The 14,419-nt window shown below is 40.7% G+C and overlaps 1 protein-coding gene and 1 long non-coding RNA gene across 2 annotated transcripts in view; one reads left to right on the plus strand and one right to left on the minus strand.

The window, feature by feature from the left end:
* The window catches only part of ADAMTS17 (ADAM metallopeptidase with thrombospondin type 1 motif 17), a 338,281-nt gene that overhangs the window by 275,236 nt on the left and 48,626 nt on the right, over positions 1–14,419 (plus strand). The gene's annotated exons all lie outside the window — the stretch shown is intronic.
* On the minus strand, positions 10,994–13,018 carry LOC119871195. Its single transcript, XR_005356925.1, has 3 exons — positions 12,846–13,018; positions 12,355–12,447; positions 10,994–11,475 (listed from the first exon to the last, which is right to left on the minus strand). It is a non-coding gene; the product is annotated as an uncharacterized LOC119871195 (long non-coding RNA).

Consider the following 14,419-nt stretch of genomic DNA (forward strand, 5'->3'; position numbering starts at 1 on the left):
GACCAATTTGAAAGTAGAAGAATAGAAATGATCCAGTCTGGAAAATGGAAAAAAGAGATTGTTGACAATGACAGAGACTCAGTGATCTGTGGGATAATATCCAACATTCTAACATAAGTGTAATTAGAGTTGGAGAAGAGGAGCAAGGGAAGAATAGAGCAGAAAATAATCAGAGACAATGACCAAAAGTCTCCCAGGTTTAGTGAAAGACAGATGAGAGGTGATTAGGTCACATCTTGAGGAGTTCACTCAATTCCAGATGAATTTAAAGCTCCATGACAAAGCTCTCTAATTATTATACCATGTAGGACAAAGCAGCAGCTTTATGATTTTGCCACACATGGATTTTTCTAGATGGGGACTTTGTTGCACTGTAGAACTACACAGAAAATCGTGTAAGAAAACACCTCCAAAAAAGTCACATCACCAAGCATGAATTAACAAAGGTATTGGGACACCTGGGTGGCTCAGTGTTTGAGCGTCTGCCTTTGGCTTAGGTAATGATCCTGGGGTCCTGGGATGGAGTCCCACATCAGGCTCCCCAAGGGGGGTCTGCTTCTCCCTCTGCCTATGTCTCTGCCTCTCTCTCTCTGTGTCTCATGAATGAATGAATGAATGAATGAATGAATGAATAAATAAATAAATAAATAAATAAATAAATAAATAAATAAATAAAATCTTTTAAAAATAAAATAAAACCACAAAGGTACAAACTCTTCAAAGCAGTACTACAGAGCGTCTCTAAGCTTCGATGAAGACTACTGAGTGTGAGGGTGGGGGACGGAGGGGGAACTCCAGATTGCTCACAGAGCATTCTGACAGACCACAGGTCTGCAGTCTTAACCATGGTTGAACACAGGTTCAATCCAAACACATTTTAGACTGCAAGTAAGTTCAGAAGCACATTCTCAGTGTCTCCTTAGAATAAGGGTCAGCAAACCTTCTCTGTAAAGGGCTAGATAATAAGTATGTTGGGTTTTACAGGCCGCATATGGTTTCTGATGTCTGTTTCTCTTTGTTTTGTTTATAACCCTTTTTTAAAATGTAAAAACCATTTTTAACTCCCCCATTGCACAAAAACAGTCTGTAGGCCAGACTTGGCCCATGAGCCATCCTTTGCTGGTCCTGCCTTAAATTATCACTTACCCTTGTCTTACCCTCAGAGATGTTGGACTTTTTTTTTTTTTTTTAAGATTTTTCATTTATTCATCTATACAGAGAGAGAGGCAGAGACACAGGCAGGGGGAGAAGCAGGCATCACACAGAGAGCCTGACGCGGGACTCAATCTAGGGTCCCCAGGATCACGCTCTGGGCTGCAGGCGGCATTAAACCACTGCGCCACCCAGGCTGCCCCCTCAGAGATGTTGGAACCACAATCTCAGCACAAGCCCAAGCTCTAAAGGTACTACCTCAGGAAATGTACACTCTTATACAAAGAAGCACATGTCATTAAACTGAGTTACTTTTTATTGTCCAGTTGTCCACTACCCGTTTTATTTATTTATTTTTAAGATTTTATTTATTTATTCATGAGAAACACACAGAGAGGCAGAGACACAGACAGAGGGAGAAGCAGGCTCCTGCAGGGAACCTGATAAGGGACTCAATCCCAGGACCCTGGGATCATGACCTGAGCCGAAGGCAGACACTCAACCGCTGAGCCACCCAGGCTCCCCCCATTACTCTTTTTAAAAGCATCTAGCATGACTCTGAGCACACAGCATAACATCAGTGATATCCTTCATCCAACATGTACTTTCCCGTTCACCAGGCCCTGTTCTGGCTACCAAGGTATTTAGAGGTGAGAAAGACATGCAAGGTCTTTGCTCTCATGAAAATTGATAGATACCAGCTTTCTCCCTCCCCTCCTTTCTGACCTACCTTTCTGGATCATCTGCTTTTCCTTCTTGACCCACATCCTTCCATACCCTCCCTGACTCTGTAAAATCATACTAATCAGTCTTAAAAGATGAGTGGAATTTCTAAAAGCAGAGGATAAAATGAAATTTATAGAAGACAGCACCTGAAATTTGTCTCAGAGCCAAGGGGAAAAAGAAATGCTTAGTTGCCTCTCTAGTCTGGTTTTGTTTGTTGCTTGTTTAGTTGTTTATCTTTTACCACCTGACCTCATACTGTTTCTTAAAGTGAACACATGAAAATGAAGTATCATGGGTCATCAAAGAGTATTGTTTGGCTGAAGAAATGTGTGATCTGGTAGATCAAGTCTTGGTTGTATTTATTTATGTTTAAACACATAGACAAACACATACGTATGTATATACACATATATATACACAATATGCATGTATCACGTAAAGGTATATATATGCATATGTATATGTGCACATACATATATTTGAACAATAAAACTTGGATTATTGCATAGCATGACCTAGTTGACCTGAGTCTTTCTTTAGAACATATAGTTATATGGGCTTAGGCTAGTAGGTGAAGAAAAGTGAGGAGATTGGCCTGAGAAAATTCCTGCTAGATAATCAGAAAGAGATTTAATCTATGAGTGAAACCTAAACATTGATAAAGGGGGTGGGCATGGAGATGTGTAGGGTCTGGGGGATAAATGGCTGCTCCTGGTGGGGTGGGCATGCCTAGAAGACAGAGCCTGTAACTTGGAAGGAGAACCCAAGAACGCAATGGTGTAAATTTTATTGAAGAAGCCAGAATGCAATTCACTGTTGAATACGGCAAGGCAAAAGAGCCTTTCTATATTATTGTTACCCTTTGACCTTTAAAACAACAGCCATGTTTGTCTTTTCCCTCATATTTTTCTTTATTTCCCCTGATCTCCTTTTAATTTTCTTCAACCCTCTTTTTCCATCAAGTTCCCGACAGTTTCCTTTACCTTCCCAACTGCACACCATTAGCACCTCTTTATTCTAATCCTGCCCCTAGCTCTGTGGATACTTCTCCCAAGCCCTGCCATAACCATATGGAATCTGGAATCTGACACACAGGACAGATGGCCTCTCTCCAGCATCTTGCACACCAATACAAACACATCAGCAAACCTGGCTCCAACATTGGCAGGAGAGGCAGAAATCACAGATCAGCTCAGCTGTTATGACTGTGGCCAGCAGCCTTCACCTTGCTGACCACAGTCTACAGGGAAGAGGCCCCACCATCATTTGGCATCCAAAGAGTAACACTGTGTGCCAGCTCCTTAAGACCCAGTCCTGGATAATGCTGGAGCATGGAGGTGGGGAATGACAGGGAGATGGGCTCATTCTGGAACCAGATTTAATATTCTTGCAGTCTCTTAGAGCTTATTGGCTACTTGAAAAGGCCATTCCAAGCTATTAGATGTTTCCCATTGTATTTATGATTTGAATTTCTTTCCAGGCAGTACATACTGTACTATACATTGAATTAGAGTGATTTATAAAAGAATATTTAATATTGTAGTGCCAATTGAATTGAATAGTCATCTGTAAGGAAGTATATTTGGATTTTAAATTTGTCTTCTTTGTTCATTATCTTAACCAGGTGTGCCTTGTTTGCATTAAAATGGAATGGAATCCCTCATGTTTTTATTAAAGCATGTTCTGTGTGTGTGTGTGCGTGTGTGTGTGTGTGTGTGTGTGTGTGTGAGATCATGACTTAAGAATGAAACCTAGAACATATGATCTCTAGGTACAGCCAAAATCTGAAAAGATGCCATTGTTTCATCCATTTCTAGTTAGTCTAAAACTTAAAGCTTTTCAATTTCATGCTTTCCTTGAAAATAAAATAGGTAAATCTAATTGCCACACCTCTGTCTACCAGGCCCTAGATGCAAGAGGCTGGAGGAGGCCACCTTTGGTACTACCTGCCTCCTCTGGCAGAACAGGAATCCATTGCTGGAATGCTCTCCTGGCAGGAGGGCAAGGCCTAAGGTGGTATGTCCTACAAGTCAACAGTGATAGACTGGGGATCTCCAGAGTAAGGTTCCTCTCTTTTGGGCTTGGCCCAGTCTTCAGACACTTGGACATATGGCCCCAGATCTGGGATGAGGGGCACCCCACTAGCCATAAAGAAATTAGTGCCTGAGAGGGGAAGATGACAAATAGCATTATTGGTCTATTATGTGCCTTATCAATGGGATAGGAGTAGTGAGGAGAAATTTAGTTGGATTCCAGATCTTTTTTCCAGCACTACTCAAATTCCAGAACTTCGCTCATATTTAAATTAAATGGGAAAGTTTTGAAACCTTTAGTGACTTGTTTAAGTTAGGAAACATTCCAGATGGAGAAAGAGAAAGCATTTCAGAGTGTTGTTTTGAATTTGAAAATTCTGTTTTCTTCTTTTCTGCCATACTTAACCCTTCAACCATTTGAACTCCCCCGCCCCAACTTTGATCATTATAGAGGACAAGAGAATCCCCAGATACCAGTTTCACAGGTAACAGATTTCTCCTGTCGAGAAATGCTTTGCTTGTAGACCCTGAGATCCATTAAGAGACCCTTCTGTCTTTCTGACTTTTCTGAGTCATAAAGTATAAAGAGCATTGGGCACTTAGTGTTTGTATTCGATTTTTATGTCACAATTACAAAAAATGAAAAGTAAATGGAAAAGTTGAAACTCAGTCTGAGGGATAAAAACAAGTATAACCAAGATCATAGTGATCTTTTGGAAATGAAGGGGAAATATGTATTCTCCAGGTTCTGGGTGGGGAGGACTATTAGATCAAGAAGGAATGGCTTTACAGTGGGGATGGACAATGAAGTATTCCTGACTTATAGAATCTCTAGGGATATTTCAGAACTGAGCTTGGGGTATGTTTGGTGGCAGCTTCCCAGAGTATTAGCCTATTAGCCCCTTCACCCTGGAGGCTAATGAAGGTCACTGCTGGCAGAGCCCTGTGCTGGCTGGCTCTCTTATAGGAATGAATAGTGCACAGATAGGAGTGATTTTGACTAGAAAGTGTTATTCTTTTCTCCGTATAGGTGCACATTTATATATAAATACACTCAGATTCCTGGGGTGCTTGGGTGGCTCGGTTGGTTAAGCATCTGACTCTTCATATTGGCTCAGGTCATGATCTCAGGGTCTTGAGATCAAGCCCTACATCAGGCTCCATGCCCAGCATGGAGATTCTCTTAAGATTCTTTCTCCCTCTACCTCTGCTCCTCCCCACACCCGTTCATATGTGTTTGTGCATGCATCCTCTCTCTATTAAAAAAAGAAGACATTCAAAAGTAAATGATGGGAAAAAATGTTTCATGCAATAAGAAAACATAAAAAATTGGAATTATCTATACAAATACCAGATAAAATAGATTTTAAAAGAAAAAAATTGCTAGTGATAAAAAGGAATATTTTATAATAATAGGACAGTCCATCAAAGAAATAACAATTACATAAACATGTATGTACCTAATAACAGAGCCCTAGAATATATAGTATGAAGAGAAAAGTAGTTCAATCATCACAGAGACTTTAATGCTCAATTTTCAATAATGGATTTTTTTAACTAGAAAAATCAACAAGGAAGCTTAAGACTTGGGCAATACCATAAATTTACTTGACCTCAGAGATAGCTACAGAGCCCTCTACCCAATAAAAGCAGAATATACATTCTTCTTATGTATGTGTGAAACATTCCCCAGGATAGACCATCATCTAGGCCATTAAATAAGCCTCAATGAATGTAAAAGGACTGAAATAATGCAAACTATATTCTCTGAGCTTAATGGAATAAAATTAGAAATCAACAACAGAAATTTACAGTGATGGAAATTAACACACACACACACACACACACACTTCCTAAATAACAGTTGGATCAAAGAGAAATCTTAAGACAATCTAGAAGATACTTTCAGATGAATGAAAATGAGGGTTTAACATATCAAAGTTAGACATTGCAACCAAAGCAGTCCTTAGGGGAAATTTTATGGCTTAGGGGGAAATTTGTAATAAAGAATAAGAAAGCAATAGAGAAAAATCAGTAAAAACAAATGTTGATCATATATGAAGAGAACAAAAAAAAATGCTATTTAGCTATATCAACCAAGAAAAAATGAGAGAAGACTCAAACAACTAAAATTAGAAATGAAAGAGGTTGTAAAGGAATACTATGAACAATTGTATTCTTAGGATTCTTAGGACAGAGAATTTGATGGGTTTATTCAACCAAACTTGGCTGTCTCCCAAGCCTCCCTGTATCCTCCATGCCTTTCCTCTGGAGAGCTTTCTAGCAAGGTGTATACCCAGCATAGCTGCCATTCCCCAAACACACTAGGAAATGAATGAGCAAACCTTACATACTGTTGAGACAATTAAAATAGATCTTGACATACTCAGTGGTAAAAAGCTGAAAGCTTTTTCTCTGAGATCAGGAATAAGAAAATGATGCCCACTCCCCCTACTTTTATTCAACATAGTATTGGAAATCCTAGCCAGAGCAAAATTACTCAAGAAAAAAAATAAAAGGCATCCAAATTATAAAAGAAGTAAAACTGTCACTGTTTGCTGATGACACGATACTATATATAGAAAATCCTAAAGACTCCATCAAAAAAACTGAATAAATGAATTCAGTAAAGTTGCAGGATACACAATTAATATACAAAAGTCTTGCATTTCTATACTAATAACTATCAGAAAAAAAATTTTTAAATCTCATTTACAATTGCATCAAAATGATAAATACCTAGGAATACATTTAAGGAGATAAAAGACCAATATACAGAAAACTGTAAGACACTGAAGAAGACATAAATAAATGGAAAGATATGCTATTACAATGGATTGGAAGAATTAATAATGGTAAGATGTTCATACTACCACAATCTTATACACATACAAAAAAGAACTCAAAATGGGGTAAAGACTGGAGCGTAAGATCTGAAACCATAAATGTAGAAAAAAAAAAAACATCAGCTAAGCAAACTATGTACAGTCAGTATTGGTGATGATTTTTTGGATTTGACACCAAAAGCAAAAGCAACAAAAGCAAAAATAAATAAGTGGAACTATACTAAACTAAAAAGTTTCTGCACAGCAAAGGAAACCATCAAAAAATGAAAAGGCAACCTACTGAATGGGGAAGATATTTGCAAATCATATCTCTGATAAGAGGTTAATATCCAAAACATAAAGAGCTCCTACAACTCAATAGCAAGAACAGTCTTGTTAAAAAATGGGCAGAGGATCTGAGTAGACAGTTTTCCAAAGATAAACAGATGACCAACAGGCACTTTAAAAGATGTTCAACACCCACCAATTACCGGGGAAATGCAAATCAAAACCACAATGAGGGGCAGCCCCCGTGGCGCAGAGGTTTAGCGCTGCCTGCAGCTCGGGGTATGATCCTGGAGGCCCGGGATCAAGTCCCATGTCGGGCTCCCTGCATGGAGCCTGCTTCTCCCTCTGCCTGTGTCTCTGTCTGTGTCTCTGCCTCTCTCTCTCTGAATAAATTTTTTTAAAATCTAAAAATAAAAATAAACCACAATGAGATATCACCTTACACCTGTTAGAATGGGGATTATCAAAAAGACAAATAAAAAGTGTTGGTGAGGATACGGAGAAAAGGGGACCCTTGCGTACTGTTGGCAGGACTGTAAATTGGTACAGCCACTACAAAACATAGTAGGGAGGCTCCTAAAAAAAAAACCAGAAGTGACGTATGATCCAGCAATTTCACTTCTAGGTATTTTTCCAAAGAAAATGATAACACTCAAAAAGATATATGGACCTCACTGGTCATTGCAGCATTATTTAGAATAGCTGAGATATGGAAACAACCTAAGCTTCCATTGGCAGATGAATAAATTTAAAAAATTAATCTATACAGAAAAAATATATGTAATGGAATATTACCAGCTATAAAAAAAGAATGAAATCTTGCCATTCGTAACAACATGGATGAACCTTGAGAGCATTATGTGAAATGAAATAAGTCAGAGAGATAAATACTGTATGATCTCATCTATGTGGAATCTAAAACAAGAACAAAAACTAAAGAACATGTTTATAGAGATCAGATTGGTGCTTGCTAGAGGCAGGGGTGGAAGGGTGGGTGAAATGTGTAAAGGAAGTCAAAAGGTACACACTTGGGGTACCTGGGGATATAATGTACAGCATGGCACATTATTAATACAGTTAATAATACTGTATCACATATCTTAAAGTTGTTAAGAGAGTAAATCTTAAAAGTTCTCATGACAAGAAAAAGAGTTCTATAGCCACACATAGTGACAGATGTTAGCCCGACTTCCTGCCATGAACATTTTGAAACAGCAGATATCAAATCATTACATCATACACAGAGATGTAAAAATGTAAAGGTGTAAAAATTAAAAAAAAAGAAAGAAACTTGACAGAAGCTATGGTCAGGCCTCCTTCATACAAAGACAGGATCATTCTTTTTATTTTTTTTTCATTCTTTTTTTTTTTTTTTTTTTTTAAGACAGGATCGTTCTTGCTAGACTAGAGTAATGCATATGCTCAGGAAATATCCCAGCATTCATATTAAATTGTTTAAACAACTACTGCCTTATGGTGGCATTTTGCATCTGTCCCTGAGAAACCACTTGCACCTTTCTAGAAAGACCCTACATAGGCTGGATCTATAAGCCTTCTAAAAGGTATCTGTGAGAAGCAGCACCATGGAACTTAGTTTATTTCTGACCACCGAAAGTGATGCTGTGTGCCTGCATGCCTGGCCTTTGCTCAGCCTTATTGCACTTTTGAAAATGAGTCTTTTTACAAATATCTCAAGTGCTTAGGGTGTCCCTGTGGTATACAGCATTATTCTTGTGCTTCCTGAGAACAGGGAGAGTTAGCTAGAAGACATACCAGTTTCTCCTACTCCAAGGAAGCTGGCCTTCCAGCTCTGCATGCCTGCACAGTTAGGTTAAGGGGCCATTGTGTCAAGGAAGGGATGGAATGAAGGATTTCATTGCCCTGGGAAGGAAGAAATTTTACCTTTTTTTAACTTACTGTGTTGGAATGAGTTATGGGGTCCTTTTTGGAGAGAGGTTTTCATCCTGGTGGAATACAGAGAGCAAGTAGATGTTGGTCACATGAGGGAGCAGGATGGAGAATGGGTGGAGGGGGTCAGTGCAGTATGAAGTCACACCTGGCCCTTTCCCCCATTCTGACTGGAACCTTCCCTGAGAGGGTCTTAGAGAACAGCATCAAATGTCAAAGGAAAGGGTTCACAGTTGAAATATATCAGGCTTTTTTTCGGCCAAGGCCACAAATGCCAGTTCAGATCCTAGCAATAGTATGTGACACAGTGTCCTTCATTCCAAGCCTGGCTGTGGTATTCCCTTCCATGGGGGCTCATGATTCTCTTAAGGTAAGAGTACAAGTCTTGCCTCTGAGTGTCATCGCTTCTCAGTCTTTGAGATAGCAAGTCCTGAAACCCTCCCACCAGCCAGCTGGCTGGGTCTTGGCCATATGTACACATTGGTGCTGCTCCCAGCAACACTTCCCAAAGCAGGGCTCAGGGCAAAAAAAAAAATTTTTTTTATGATAGTCACAGAGAGAGAGAGAGAGAGGCAGAGACACAGGCAGAGGGAGAAGCAGACTCCATGCACTGGGAGCCCGACGCGGGACTCGATCCCGGGTCTCCAGGATCACGCCCTGGGCCAAAGGCAGGCACCAAACCGCTGCGCACCCAGGGATCCCTCAGGGCAAATTTAGAGGGAGGAAGAACTTCATGGTCACATCAGAAGGGGAAATGATATGTCACACAGAGCCACATGGGGCTCATTATTGCATGGTCCCTATCCACTGCACTTTTGATGTGCCACTGTACACTGTGAATTGCTATGAGAACACTATGATTGGGCTGTTTCCCCAAGAGAATTTTGATCTTGAAAACTCCCCTTCCTAGAGCTTCTAGAGACAGATGCTCCTGGCAGAAGGCTCAAGGGGCCACCACCCTGCAAGGTGAACTGCACAGGGTGACCCTACACCTCTACTAGAAAAGTACACTCAGTACTCAGACCTCTTTCTCTTGAATACAACAGAGGTGACCTGGGACCACCAGCTTCTCAAACACACTCGACCTTGTCTTTAGTGTAGCTAGACTCAAGAAACATGTGCATCAAGGTTCTTTGGTTCCAGACAACAGGAACTGAATCTACCAATGTACCAAAAATATTGGAGTATATAGAAAGGATGTGGAGTAGCCCCCCCCCCCCCACATGCTGAAAAGCATGTCTTGGAGAGGGGATCTCAGAGCCAGCTCCCGGGGACAGGCTCCACAGGGCATTGTGAGCTCACTGCCACTCCTCCAGGAGCCACTCCACTTGAATCCACATTCCCCCAAGAAGGCCTGATTAGCCTGGTTTGATTCACATGCTCTGCAGGGACATGGTGTAGACACCCAAAGGAAAACCAAAGAAGGAACACAACAGCAAGCAGGCGGAAACAGCAGACGTCTTCCACCCCAAAAACATAGGGACATGTTGATGTCGTGACCAAAGTGAGACTAAGGAAAACCATCCAGTTGACACTGTCCAGCTAGTGTGAGAGCCGGCAAGTCTATTAACAAGAAGACTACTGTACTGGGAAGTTCCTGTGTCCCAGTAAGAAAGGCAGCCCAATGAGAATGTTACTTTTGGATGTGAACTTTCAACATCAGCAACTGTACGATTCTCAAAGCATGAGAGATTTTTTTCCAAACTTTTAGTGATGGGTGTGGTACAATGTGTTACCAAACCCAGGCTTCTCCTGGTTATTTTAACCCCAAACTATACCAGCACAAGTGCCAATTCCTGGAGTGTAACCGGATCAGGTGTGATGGCTGAAAAGAAATGTCTCTGGGTCCAGTGATCTCATCAGCTGCTGCTTAAACTCTATTCAGCTTAAACTCTGTCCTTCTACTTCCCTACTGACAATTCAGTCTGTTCCTATAAATCCCAGGGAAACTTCTTTCCCTCTCAAAAGAATATTTGAAAGTGAATTTATTGTAAAAGCAGAGTCTTTTTTTAAACAGCTTTATTGAGTTATAATTCACATGCCATTTACAATTCACCCATTTAAAGTTTTAGTTATACTCACAGAGTTATGCAACCATCATCCCAATTGAAGAACAGTTTCAACATTGCAAAAAGGAGAAACTCCATACCCATTCGCAAACAGACAATAAAACAGAAATAGACTCATAAACATAAGGAACAAACTGGTCTTTGCAAGAGGGGAGAAGAGTGAGGAGGATAGGTAAAATCACTAAGGAGATTGAGAGGTACAAACTTCCAGTTTTAAAATAAATAAGTCATGAAGATGAAAAGTACAGCATAGGAATATAGTCAATAATATCATAATAATGTCGTGTGGTGACAGATGTTTACAACACTTAAAGTGGTGAGCAGTGAGTAATGTACAGAATGTCGAATCACTACATTTTATACCCAAAGGCAGAGGATCTTAGAACTGAGAACTTGTGTTCTTCTTGCTAAGGTGTGAATTATGGCAGTGGCTGAAATCCAAAGCAGGGTAGCAGTGGTCCAGTCCATTCTTACCTGGGAGCAGTAAGGCAAGAAGGGAGAGAAGGATGGGGAAGTTGGTGTAGTCACTCCATTTTACAACTGAAGACTTTGAGAAGTAACTTACCCAAGATCATACCACTGGTAGCAAGCAGAACTCAAGCCAGGTTTTCGTACCTTAAATCTTGCATGTTTCCTGCTACACCATTCCCATTAAAAAAAAAAAAAAAATAGTACAACCAGCTTCTACCATGACATGAAGAAGAACCCGTTCTGACCAGGGCACCTTTAAATAGATACTCAGAAGGAGAACAAGAGAAGACAGTGGATGGCTTCAAAACAGACTTCAGCCCAGGGTGGGATGGAAAGGAAGCCATGGTGGCTCCCTTCTCTTGAAATGAAACACACAGCCAAAGGTTTGAAGTTTTGAAATTAAACACTAGAACAGTTTCACTCAATGCTATACAGATGGTCCCCAACTTACCATGGTTCAACTTAAGATTTTTCACCTATACGTGTTGCTTTCACAGATTTCTATAGAAATCATACTTTGAATTTTGACTTTTGATCTTTTCCAAGGCTAATGATAGGATCCTCTCTGGTGATGCTGGGCAGCAGCAGTGAGCCCCAGCTCCTAGTCAGCCACACCGTCATGAGAATAAAGAACCAATAAACGTTCAACCATTCTGCACCTGTACAGCCATTCTGTTCTTCACTTTCAGTACCGTAATCAATACATGGCAGGAGACATTCAACACTTTATTATGAAATAGACTTTGTGTTAGATTTTGCCCAAGTGTGGGCTAATGTAAGCATTCTGAGCACACTTTAGGTGGGCTGGGCTAGGCAAAGCTATGATGTTCGGTAGGTTCGGTATATTAAATGTATTTTCAACTTAAGATATTTTCAACTTACAGTAGTCTGTCAGGACGTGACTTCATAATAAGTTGAGGAAGGCCTGTAGTTGGTCAGTTTTCATGTTTGTCCTTCATGTTATCTGCACTTGTGCTGGAAAAGAAATTAAAATTCAGGACTTCGGCATCTAAGACAAGAGGTTCAAATATGAAGGAGACTTCCTACGAGGCCTGTGTATGTACAGAGAGTTGGTGGGCAGGGAGAGGTGCTTGCAGGGGTGCTGTCTTGTGAATACCAAGACAGCTCACTCTTGACACCCAGCTAGCCAGTGATGGGCTCCAGGAGCCTGGGGGAGACCCTCACACTCTCACAGTCTCTCACTCAGACCCAAATGAGCAATAGCCCAAGCTACAGGGACTGGACAGATGAGAGGTGGTCTGGGGCCCAGATCTAAGATTTTCTGGGTAAAAAGCTAGCCTTCCCATTCAAGAATCAAAGTTGTAACCTCTGACACCTCTGATGTGTCTACTGTGGCCAAACAATGAACTCACCTGGGCCAAATACAAAGTGTGGGCAGGACACTTTTGTCACTCCTGTTAAATCATCTGTATGGCTCTGTATATTCCTTTGTTTATTGTTCTCCCTTATTTTTCTTGTTTTCTTCCCCTCAAGGGCAGGACCTTGTCAAGATGCCATTTACTCAGCAGATAATCTGTAGAGCACCTGAAATGTGCCAAGTAGGCAGGGAAAGCTTGGGTATCTGGCAATGCTCAGAGCTTAAGAGGGTTAGTAAGTTGCTTGAATGGATGAATGAATTATTTAGTACTAGTTGAGGGGCAGAGCCTCAGTCCTCCCATGATTCCTCATCTCTGTGGTAAAGCAGCACTGTGTTGAAGATGAGATTTCATTCTAGAGCCATGAGCATTGACCCACTGGGAGACAAATGTCTGACCTGCCAGGTGCTCCACTGACAACGAGGTGGAAGTCAGAGGCTGGTTTGGGACCCTGGTGTGTGTTCCATTCTCCCCTGGTTAAATCATTTGCCCACCCTTGGTGTAGCCCATGATGGACTTTATCCAGGCCCACCTTGATTTGATCTTGACCTTGACCTAATTCTGACTCAACCCTGACACCTCCCAGGAACTCTTCTTGTCCACTCTGTCAGCATCAGTTCCTGCAGAAGTTGCTTAAATCTGTCCTTTACCCAGGCATGTTTTACTCTGGTCTTCATTTAAATAGAACTGTTTTGTTTGAGAGGAAAAGATCGTTATATGCTTATTACATAGAGACATGAAGATACACAATTTGTTAGGCTTGGTAGCTGAGAAAAAAAGGGAAATGCTCTCGTATGGGGGTTATTGATTGGTCACTTGCAGCATGGGTTCAGGTCCCAGCACCACCACGAGCTACAAGCAAACACATGGGCAAGTTACCTGATCTTACCATCTATAAATTGGGAAATTAGAACCTCTCTTATAGAAGCCTTGAGAAGATTAGATGAAGTAATGCCTATAAATTCCTCCGTAGTAAGTAAGCACTAGGTGAATTCTGGCCAAAACCATCATTGGTGCTCAGCTACAAAACTATATTAATGATAAACATCAGCCAGCTGTTGAACCCCAGCATTTTATGGGTTATCCGTCATTCCTTAAGACACTACACACACACACACACACACACACACGCATATACACACACACACGTTATTAATAGTGTATAACTACATAATTTACATAACCCGTGCTAGTATTTTTCAGGTAATAAAATATTGGGGGAAGGTCCTAGCATATGCTAACATTCTCCTTCTTGTCAGAACAAGTTTGTATAATTTATATATATTTCGGGGTAAATTGAAATAGCAGGAAACTCTCAAGTGGTTCATTTCTGACATCATGAATGTTTCTGAGTGCTGTATTTGTGACCTTGAGATAATATTATCAGCAGGATGGAGGTAGGACTTGGAGAGGCAAAGGGATTATATGAAAGGGTTTCAGAGTCATTCAAGCCCCAAGATTGGGTTACTAGTTTGGTGCATGACTAGAAGCTTCACAGATGTGTCGTGCCCAGGTGGCTCATTACAAAACAGGCTTGAGAGATGGTGGAGAATAAGTAATAAGGTTACACT

Source organism: Canis lupus, chromosome 3 (genome assembly GCF_011100685.1).
Source record: "Canis lupus familiaris isolate Mischka breed German Shepherd chromosome 3, alternate assembly UU_Cfam_GSD_1.0, whole genome shotgun sequence".
NCBI classification, from domain to species: domain Eukaryota; kingdom Metazoa; phylum Chordata; class Mammalia; order Carnivora; family Canidae; genus Canis; species Canis lupus.